The following is a 10,641-nucleotide window of genomic DNA, read 5'->3' on the forward strand; positions in this document are numbered from 1 at the left end:
CCTTAGGTTTCTAGTTCAGTCTCTAATACCACCACATGTCCTAGAGTGCTCAGGCTTTTCTCTATCCTTATTTTCTCTCTCTCTCTCTGTCTCTCTCTCTCTGATGTAATAAAAAACAAGCCTTAAAAAATTTGAAAAACCTGCAAGAATATGATTATATAGGGGTGTATGGAGTGTGTCTTGTACATGCATTTTATTATATGTTAATATTTACAAGTACTGCTTTATCTTTAAAAATTAGTTATGCATGTACTTCTTTCAAATAGAAAGAAGAAGTTGACTATTAATATCATTATTTTATTTCATCTAAGTAGTGGTTTTATTTATTTATTTACTTTTCCCTTTTGTTGCCCTTGTTTTATTGTTGTAGTTATTATTGTTGTTATTGATGTCATTGTTGTTGGATAGGACAGAGAGAAATGGAGAGAGGAGGGGAAGACAGAGAGGAGGAGATAAAGTCAGACACCTGCAGACCTGCTTCACTGCCTGTGAAGCAACTCCAGGGCTCGAACCTGCATCCTTATGCGGGTCCTTGTGTTTTGCGCCACGTGCACTTAACCCGCTGTGCTATCACCTGACTCCCCTGTGGTGGTTTTAGTTGCTATCTTTGCAAGTGTTCTGAATCAATTTGTTGCACATATTTATCTGGGAATATTTCTGTATTAAAGTAGCAAAAGTATAGTGGAAGCAAATACGATTTTAAGAATACCTCATATGGTCAAGTTTGATAAAGAATGGAATAAAGGAGCACATTTTTATGCAAACTATACAATACAAAGGATACAGATATAAATAGTGTAAATGAAGTTCAGAGTAAACCAAAATAACAATGCGCTTGGAAAATTTCAGTTCATTGAATTGAATTTCTTTGAGAAATATGTGATAATCTGAAGATATAATGGTGTGTGTGTGTTTGTAGTTGGTGCGTTATTTTTGTTACAAATGATCAGGAATTCAAATAGAAATCTATGTCAAATAGAAAGAAGAAGTTGACTATTAATATCATTTTTACTATAGTGGAAAATCAATATCAAGGACAGTTGTATTTTTCAGAGCAATCTTGGTTTCAATGTTAGTTTTAATTTGATAATAACAATTATACTAGAGAAAAAGTTGGAGAAAATGAATGTACAGATTAGCCAAAATATATACCAAAACTTTGGGCTATATTTTAGACCTATTCCTCCTTAATTCTTACTCATTTTCTTCTTTTAATGATTTATTAATTCATAATTTGTATGAATTTCCTTACTACACTATCACCTATCTTATTTTAATGTGAACTCACATGTATTCTTACTTGTAAGATTAAATGAAAACTTCTTGATGTCCTAGTTCCTGATTAGAAAAAGAGGTGAAGGGGTAGTGGTAAAAGGAAAACAAACCAATGACTTGCACCATGATAAAAAGATCTTTCCAGTGCTCTAGTTAAAAATATGAATGAATGAAATAAACTACTCCCTATCAACATTATTTTGAAAAGAGGAAGTACTGGCATAAGATAATTGTTTGCCTGGCTAGTCATTAATTTTATGCAATTCAAAGTATTTAAAAAGTTTTAGAAGGACTCAGAAATTGAGGATTAGCAATCTGAATCTTAAAACAAGGAAGTTGCTCACTTAGTAAAGTGTACAGGGCACCATGCATGAGAACCCCTCCTTGAGGCCCTGGCTACCACACAGGAACTCCTATAGTGAAGAAGCTTTATGAGAACTGGAGAGTTGCTGTGTTTATCTCCATCTTTGTCTCTCATCCTCTATTTTGGGAAAAAAAAAAATGGCAGAGTGGTAGAGTTGTGGAGGCACCAAGCCCTTAGGATAGCCCTGATAGAAAAAATGCTGGTAATTTGTTAAATATACTAAGAAAGTCTAAACTAAACATCTAAATGTAGAAATATACACATAAATATTGGATTGCTATATAAACATGTAACATTTATTATATGAAATTTTTATATATTTGTGTATATAAATATATTTTTAAAATGCATACATACATGATTAAAGAATAGCATAAATTAAGATGAAAGTCTACTTCTATCTATTATAGTTCCCAGGATTGTCTTTTCCTGTCTGTGACATTAAAAACTTTAAATTTACTCTTTTTTAAAAAATTGTATTTATAAAAGGAAACAATGTAGATAAACATCATTCCCACCACCAAAAGACTGTGTCCCACCCCATTGTCCCACTCCCTGCTCCCTGAAGCCAAACATACACCCTCTCCCTCAACCCAGGGTTTTCATTTTGGTGCCCTACTCCAAACTCAGTCAAATCCTGCTTTGAGTTTCCCTTTCTGTTCTTATTTTTCAACTTCTGTTTATGAGTGGGATCATCCCATATTCATCTTTGATTTCTTTTTTAAATTTCTTTATTGGGGGAATTAGTGTTTTACATTTGACAGTAAATACAATAGTTTGTACATGCATAACATTTCTCAGTTTTCAACACAATGATACAACCCCACTAGGTCCTCTGTCATCCTTTTTGGACCTGTGACCTCCCCCAACCCAACCTAGAGTCTTTTACTTTGGTGCAATACACCAACTCCAGTTCAGGTTCTATTTGTGTTTTATCTTCTGATCTTATTTTTATTTTTTTAAGTGATCTTTACTTGATAGAGACAGCCAGAAATTAAGAGGAGGGGGGGCATGGAGAGGGAGGGGGACAAAGAGACACCTGTAGCACTGAAGCACCACTCCTGAAGCTTTCCTCCTGCAGGTGGGGACCTGGACTTGACCCTGCATCATTGTGCATTCTAACATATATGCTCAACCAGGTGTGCCACCAGCCAGCCCCCTGAGCTTGTTTTTCTTTCTCTTTTTTAATTTTGTATTTATAAAAAGGAAACATTGACTAAACCATAGGATGAGGGGTACAACTCCACACCAGTCCCACCACCAGATCTCCTTATCCCATCCCCTCCACTGATAGCTTTCCTATTCTTTATCTCTCTGGGACTATGGACCCAAGGTCACTGTGGGATGAAGAAGGTGGAAGGTCTGGCTTCTGTAATTGCTTCCCCACTGAAAATGGGCATTGATAGGTCGATCCATACTCGCAGTCTGCCTCTCTCTTTCCTTAGTGGGGAAAGGCTGTGGGGAAGCAGAGCTCCAAGGCACATTGGTGGGGTTGTCTGTCAAGGGAAGTCTGGTAGGCATCATGCTAGCATCTAGAACCTGGATGTTGAAAAGAGAGTTAACATACAAAGCCAAAAAAAAGTTAACCAATCATGGACCTAAAGGCTGGAATAGTGCAGATGAAGACTTGTTGGGGCCCTCTATTTTGTAGATAGCTAGTAGGCATATTTTAGCTATATTCCAAAGGGCCTGTGGCTATACTAGTGTTTTTTTTTTTTTTTTTTGAGTGTTTTGTTTGTATTTTTGCCTGAGCTTGAAATCTTATATGCAGGTGGATCTTAATTATTGTCTGGGGAGATGATGTCATGACTGGCAGAAGGACAGAAAGCTGTAGCTCCCAAATATGGAAAAGGTGTATAAATATTGTTGACTGTAAACCCCATCGATTTGATGTGATCTGGGACCCATATTCAGCTTAGGAGACTATGGGACCTCTGCAACCCTACAGATATGAGCTCACATTCTCATGAGTAGGAACATACCAAGCTGCCCCAATATCAGGAGACATCTTACTCAGGTGTAGCATAGAGTATATTGTCCAACCTCCCTTAGGAGGATGGAACATTCTCTATCATTGTTGATAGAAGTTCAGGGAAAGGTTCTATGGGGGCCCACAAAGGAGTCTATTGTGTTGTTCCTGATAGAAATGACCGGTAACAATGGAGAGAGGGATTTATTCGAGGACTAGGTCCATCATGTCTGTTTGGGAATCTAAGGACTCCCCAATTTGGGTGGCCTGATGGGGTGGTCTTTGTCTTTCTGACTTTGCTCACTTAACATAGTTCCATAATTTTCTGTTTGTTGTTAAATGTTAGCTTTACTCCACTGTGATCTGAGAAGATACTTTGGATGATTTCAATGTTCTTGAATTTGTTGATACTGTCTTTGTGGCCTAACATATGATCTATTCTTGAGGATGTGCTGTGTGGATTTGAAAAGAATATTTATTCTAGTTTTTTGGGGGTGAAGAACTCTGAAAATGTCCAGGAGGTCTACTCTGTTCATCTCTTCATTTAATTCTTTTGTTTCTTTGTTGATTCTATGCTTTGTTGATCTGTCTAAGTGTGAGAGTGGGGTGTTGAAGTCTCCCACTATTATTGTATTGCTATTGATGTACTTTTATAGTTCTTTCAGTAGGAGCTTGATGTATTTAGATGGTCCCTCACTGGGTGCATATATGTTAATAATTGTTAAATGTTCTTGGTTGGTAGATTCTCTAATCATTATATGATGGCTTTGCCTATCTTTTATTACTTTATTTAATTTACAGTCCATTGTGTCAGAGATGAGAATGGCTGTTCCTGCCCTTTCTTATGGTCCATTAGCCTGTAGGGTAGTTTTCCATCCTTTCACTTTAAGTCTGTGTTTATGATGTGGTTTTTATTTTTCTATTCTGTCATTCTTCAGTTGTTGTGTTTTGAGTATAAGCCACCTTATACTAAAGACCTTTATGAAAAATGCAGTCACCAACCTCAGAAATTACAACGGCAGTAACTGAAGCAAGGATTGACGCAGTTCAACCAATACCAGTCATCCAAACAACACCTCCAGTCCAAGAAAAAATAACAACGAAATCTAAAAGACAAAGAAAGAGAAAGGAAAAAAGGGAAAGCAAGAATAGATGATTTTGCAAATCTACTGTACAGTATAAGTTCTATGGATAACAAGAGGATAAAGGGATGTAGAAATGAGAGACACATACACATACACACACAGAGTCCACTCTAAGACAGATTTTTTCCAGAAAATAATTCACAAATGAGTATCAGTGAATTCAGAAAGCAAAAGAAGGAAGAAATAAAACAAAACAAAACAAAAAAAAAGAGCAGTGAAAGAGTTTTTTGTTTATGTATTTGTTTTTGTTTTTTGAATTATCTAGGAGGAAAGAAAAAGAAGGGTAGAAGGAAGAGGTAGGGAGAAACAAGTTCCTCTCACAATGGATAGGACACCCAGACACCTATCAGTGGAAACAACAGTTAATTTTGGTCAACATTAAGAAGGAGGAGGAAAAAGGGACCTGTATATACTAATAGTAATAATAAAATAAAATAAAATATAGTAAAAAAACCCTAACAGTCAGTCTCCTGCTTTGACTGCTCTGGATTGGCTGCAGGCAGCCTGAGCAAAGACAGCCAATTATAAAAAGTATCCAACAACAACAACAACAACAACAAAAAAAACTCCAGGTAGCCTTTCCCAGGCAGGGCTGAGGCTCCGATTGGTCAAGCATTTTGTCACTCAAATAAAGCTCCAGCCACATAAAAGAGAGAGAGAGAGAGAGAAGGAAAACAAAATGAAAAAGGCTTGGAATGACACCCGTGGTGAGCCAGGAATCTTGGTAAAGAAAACAACACAGAAAGCCTTTTGGCAGCAGCTGAGGGCTAGTTCTGGAGGGTGGAGGGGTGAGTTCAGAAATAATCAAGTCAAAAGATTTTCCTTTTTAAAAATTTTTTTTCTATTTTTTCTATTTATTTTTCCTTTTGTTGCCCTTGTTTTCATTGTTTTTGTAGTTATTATTGTTGTTGTTGATGACATCAATAATGTCATCATTGTTACATAGGACAGAGAGAAATGAAGAGCAGAGGGGAAGACAGAGGGGGGAGAGAAAGATAGATACCTGCAGACCTGCTTCACTGCCTGTGAAGTGACTCCCCCGCAGGTGGGGAGCTAGGGGCTGGAACCGGGATCCTTACGCTGGTCCTTGTACTTGGTACCACTTGTGCTTAACCCATTGCTCTCCTGCCCAACTCCCCAGAGAGAGTTTCTTTCAGAAATTAATGCAGTCCACAATACCCAGGAATACTGGAAAATGTACAGAATCATAAAGTATACATTTTTTCTATCAAGAGCATTTCCTACATGCCTTCATTTTAAGCATTATGCCACATTATTATTTTATATTTCCATAGTTACACTCTCTATATAGAGCATTAATTGATAATTTTGTAATAAATTAATTGATTATGTAAATAATTATTCTAGTATGTAATTAAGCTATAACTTAATCTATTATGGATTACAATTGTTATAAATCACTATATATATATATAATCATATATATTGCACAAGCACAAGTTATCCTCCCAATATTTTGTATTTCAAAACTTTTAAAACTTTGGCCAGTTGGGTGTTAATAGGAGTAGAATATACCTTCTCACAACAAGAAATATAGCTAACTTTCCCCCCAATATATCAATAAGAAAGAAAATGGTTCCCAAGATGATAACATTAATCAACAAAGCAATCCCTGAAATACGGAAACAAATGATATGAAGTTATCATTGTCCTGCTTTCCTGCCTATGAGAAGTTCTCCCACCTCAGTCTTTGGGGACAGAGTGCTGGGTTTATAGCAAAATTCTTTCAGGTTAGCCATATTCTGTTCATGAATAACAAGTCATAGACCTTGGAGAGGGAATAACAAGGGGAGCAAATAATAAGGGAAGGGAGCCACAAGGGGAGGGAACAAGAGGAAGAAGTGGTATAGAAAAAGATAGAATTCATGGATGTCCTACTTATTTACTGAAATTACTGTAGCTTCTTGACCATATATCAATAATGTAGATAAAATGAGAAAATTCCACAAAGAAAATATTTTCCCCAAATTATTTAAGTCAGCTGAATCTGTAATCAGCAAATATTGGAAAAAAAAAACATTGAAGTTTCATCAATAGGTAATGAACAATCAAGCCGATATAAGCCAACAGCAAGTTATAAACAGTAATAAAAAGAAGCAAATAGCTTCATGAAACATTATAGTTGAATCTCAAAATAATTATGCTGAGTGTAAACCTGATTAAGTCAATGTTTATAAGTAGAAAAAGAGTATTGCTAAAGTCCTGACTTATATTAGTGTTATTTCTCCCTCTTATCTTAGTACCTGAGGCCTGACTGTCGTGGTCTCCCTGTTGACTTTTAAGAAAATTTTATATTCTTAATTCTTATTCAGAATTTCCATTTGCTCTGATATAAACTACTCTTTCATAGAAAGAAAGAGAAGATTTGTATCTTAAGTAAAGAGTTCTTAAGTGAGAGTTTAATATTTTTTAAATGTGACAGGAACATACCTAATGTGTATTTATGTTTAAAATAAAACTTTTTTTAAATTTTTACTATTTGATTTTTTCCTTTCTTTTTTTAAAATTTATTTTTATATTGCAGAATTACATGCCAATAGGTGTTTGAATTCGCACCATTCCCATGACAATAGTTCTGAATCTTCACTCTCCCCACTGAATCCAATACAGTTCCCTTAAGGTTGTAGGCATGGGCCAACCATCATCTCTACAACTATCTGTCCACATTTATACATAGTTGCCCCTTTTTTTTTCTGATTCAATCCTCTCTTCCCCTCCAAGTTACTCATGACAACATGACTACCTCCATATGTCCCTGTCCTTTTCCTTCTTTCTCTCTCTCTGGGTGCTGATGGAGCTGGAGTTCAGAGCCCTGTTATCTCCATCCTATCACTTTTTCCCCTCTGGGAGTATGGATCAAGGTTGTTATGGAGGAGCAGAAGGTAGGAGTTCTGGCTTCTGTAATTGCTTCTCCACTGAGCATGGCCATTGACAGGTTGATTCATACCCCCCAGCCTGTTTCTATCTTTCCCTAGTGGACCAGAGCTTTGGAGATGTAAGGGTCCAGGACACATTGGTGAGGTAATATGCCCAGAGAAGTCAGGATGGAGTCATGATAGCATCTATAACTTGGTGTCTGGAAGGTGGCAGGACCTAAGTTGAAACAAAATGGTTAATGAACAGGAACCAAAAAGTAGTATTAGAGCAGATGAGATTAGGGATTTTAGGGTAGAAGAAAGGTGGGAGAATTCAGGTTCCTGGACAGGATGGCAAGAGGACTTAGTGGGGACTGTATTGTTATGTGGAAAACTAAGAAATGTTATGCATGTAGAAACTATTGTAGTTACTGGTGACTGTAAAACATTAATCCCCCAATAAAGGGATAAAATGTTTTAAAAAATGACAGTCAAAAGTCTGGACAGAAATGAAGTAACAATTATTGTAATTTAGCAATTTTAATGTACTAGCAAGGAGAGTACACTCCATTAGTTCATAAATATTTAGTCATTGATGACAATTAGCTCTAGAAAACATTTATATACCTTCAAACAAATGGTGCCTCATTTGCTCAATGAAACTGAGGATATTAGCTCTCATCAAAAGGATTATACTTCTCACCACATAATTGTCCATTAACTATGTGTGTTGATTAAACCATTCAATTAAAATCTAAGTACGACTAAGGAAATAGTATAATGATTATGCAAAAGCACTCTTGTGCCTGAGGCTCCCAGTTCCCAGGTTCAAGCCCCAGCACCACTATAAGACATTGCTGAACAGTGCTCTAGGAAAGAAACATTTTTCTAAGTATTTAAACTAAGAGCATTGGCATTGAACTGGTGCTGCATAAGCTTAATGTATATCTTTCAATCATTAGCAAGAGGTCTTCCTTGATTCTACTCTGTCTGGCTGTTATCTTATTACTTTAGTACTTTAGTTGTTACAAAAAACTTTAGTTGTTACAAAAAAAAAAGCTAGGAAATCCATTTTAGGCATGTTCCTGGGGGCACACAACTGTGGTAGTTTTGCCTGAGTTTGGGAGTTAGCCTGAGGTTAGATAAGAATATTGTCTGAGGGAATGGTATCAGAGTAGAGAAAAAGGACTAGAAAGTTGGATTAGGGTAGGAAGTAACTCCAACTCTTGAAAAAAATATCTGTGGCTGAAATTAACTATTTACCATCATACACCTGCTCCAGGGCATACACAAATACACACACACACACACACACACACACACACACACACACACACACACACAATCAAAGCCTGTGTAACCTTTAAGTCCCTATTGGTCTGAGTTTATAGCTCATGGTTACAACTGGGATTGTTGCAGGCTACCAATCTTTTCTGAGTGGCAGGGCAGGATACCTCTAGCCTCCCTTTGGAGACTGAGCTATCCCTGCCATCATTGCTTTATGGTGAGGACAATGTCTTGAGAGGGTCCACAAGATGCTATTCCTTATGGAAGTGACCAGTGGTGGTGAAAAGAGGGACCCTTAAGGAGTTCCTGGAGCCCTGCTTCCCCAGAGCCCCACCCCACCAGGGAAAAAGAGAGGTAGGCTGGGAGTATGGATGAACCTGTCAATGCCCATGTTCATCAGGGAAGCAATTACAAAAGGCAGACCTTCCACCTTCTTCATTCCATAATGTCCCTTGGTCCATGCTCCCAGAGGGATAAAGAATAAGAAAGCTATCAGGGGAGGGCATTGGATACAGAGTTCTGGTGGAGGAAGTTGTGTGGAGTTGTACTTCTCTTATCCTATGTTTTTTGTCAGTGTTTCCTTTTTATAAATAAAAATTATATAAAAAATAAAAAGTCTAGGCCCATTATACCCATTATATGTGTATGGGAATCCAAGCATTCCCTAACTAGGGCTGCATATGATCAGGTAGTATGATACTGATCAAATGGGCCATTACTAAGTGTTACGGTCTCTTGTCCTTATCCAACTTTTGTAGTCCTCTCTTTATCTGGTGATCTTAGATTTTTCTCTCAGTTATTTAGGCATTGAGTATCATTTGTTGAGTCCAGCCAGAGTTAGGTTTTGGGGATCTGTCTTCTTTGGACCCTTTCTGCTAGGGTGGCCAGCAAATTTGGTCTAAGCCCAATCAATTACAGAATTTGTGATGCCTTCTTTAGACACCTCAACCATTATTGAGCATTATGAGTTATATAATTGCCCCTTGTTTATGGATACGTGTACACTTGTACCCAGTTACCTAAACCCTAGCCTAATCTAGTGCCTGCTACCTAGTTAAATTATGTGTCATCTAATGTGGATGTAGGTAGTCCCATGTGTTAGGAAAAGTCTCACCATATTTAAAGAGTTGTGAGGGTGACTTCTCAGGGTCGGTATCTCTGGTTATAGTCCACAGTAGGATTTCAGTAGAAGCATAATGTGGGGTGGCAGCACCAGTAGCAATTTGGTTGAAGGTAACAGAGGTGGTATGGCGGTAAGGAATCATAGAGAAGGAATATCAAGAACTATGGGTATATCCTAGGGGTGCTAGGACTAGGAGAAATGAGGTTCTTAAAGAGAATGCAGGGGGTCAGGCAATTGTGCAGTGGGTTAAGCTCACGTTGTGCAAAGCCAAAGGACTGGCATAAGGATCCAAGTTCTAGCCCCTTGCTCCTTACCTGCAGGGGAGTCGCTTCACAGGTGGTAAAGCAGGTCTGCAGGTGTTTGCTTTCTCTCCCCCTTTCTGTCTACTCCTTCTCTCTCAATTTCTCTCTGTCCTATCCAACAATGAACAATATCAACAATAACAATAATAACAACAAAGCTACAACATCAAGGGTAACAAAAGGGGGAAAATAGTCTCCAGGAGCAGTGGATTTATGGTGCAGGCACAGAATCCCAGCAATAATCCTGGAGGCAAAAAAAAAATGCAAGGGGTTTTCTTATTGTCTTAGAATGAGTTTAGA

This window comes from Erinaceus europaeus, chromosome 11, assembly GCF_950295315.1.
Source record: "Erinaceus europaeus chromosome 11, mEriEur2.1, whole genome shotgun sequence".
Classification (NCBI taxonomy): domain Eukaryota; kingdom Metazoa; phylum Chordata; class Mammalia; order Eulipotyphla; family Erinaceidae; genus Erinaceus; species Erinaceus europaeus.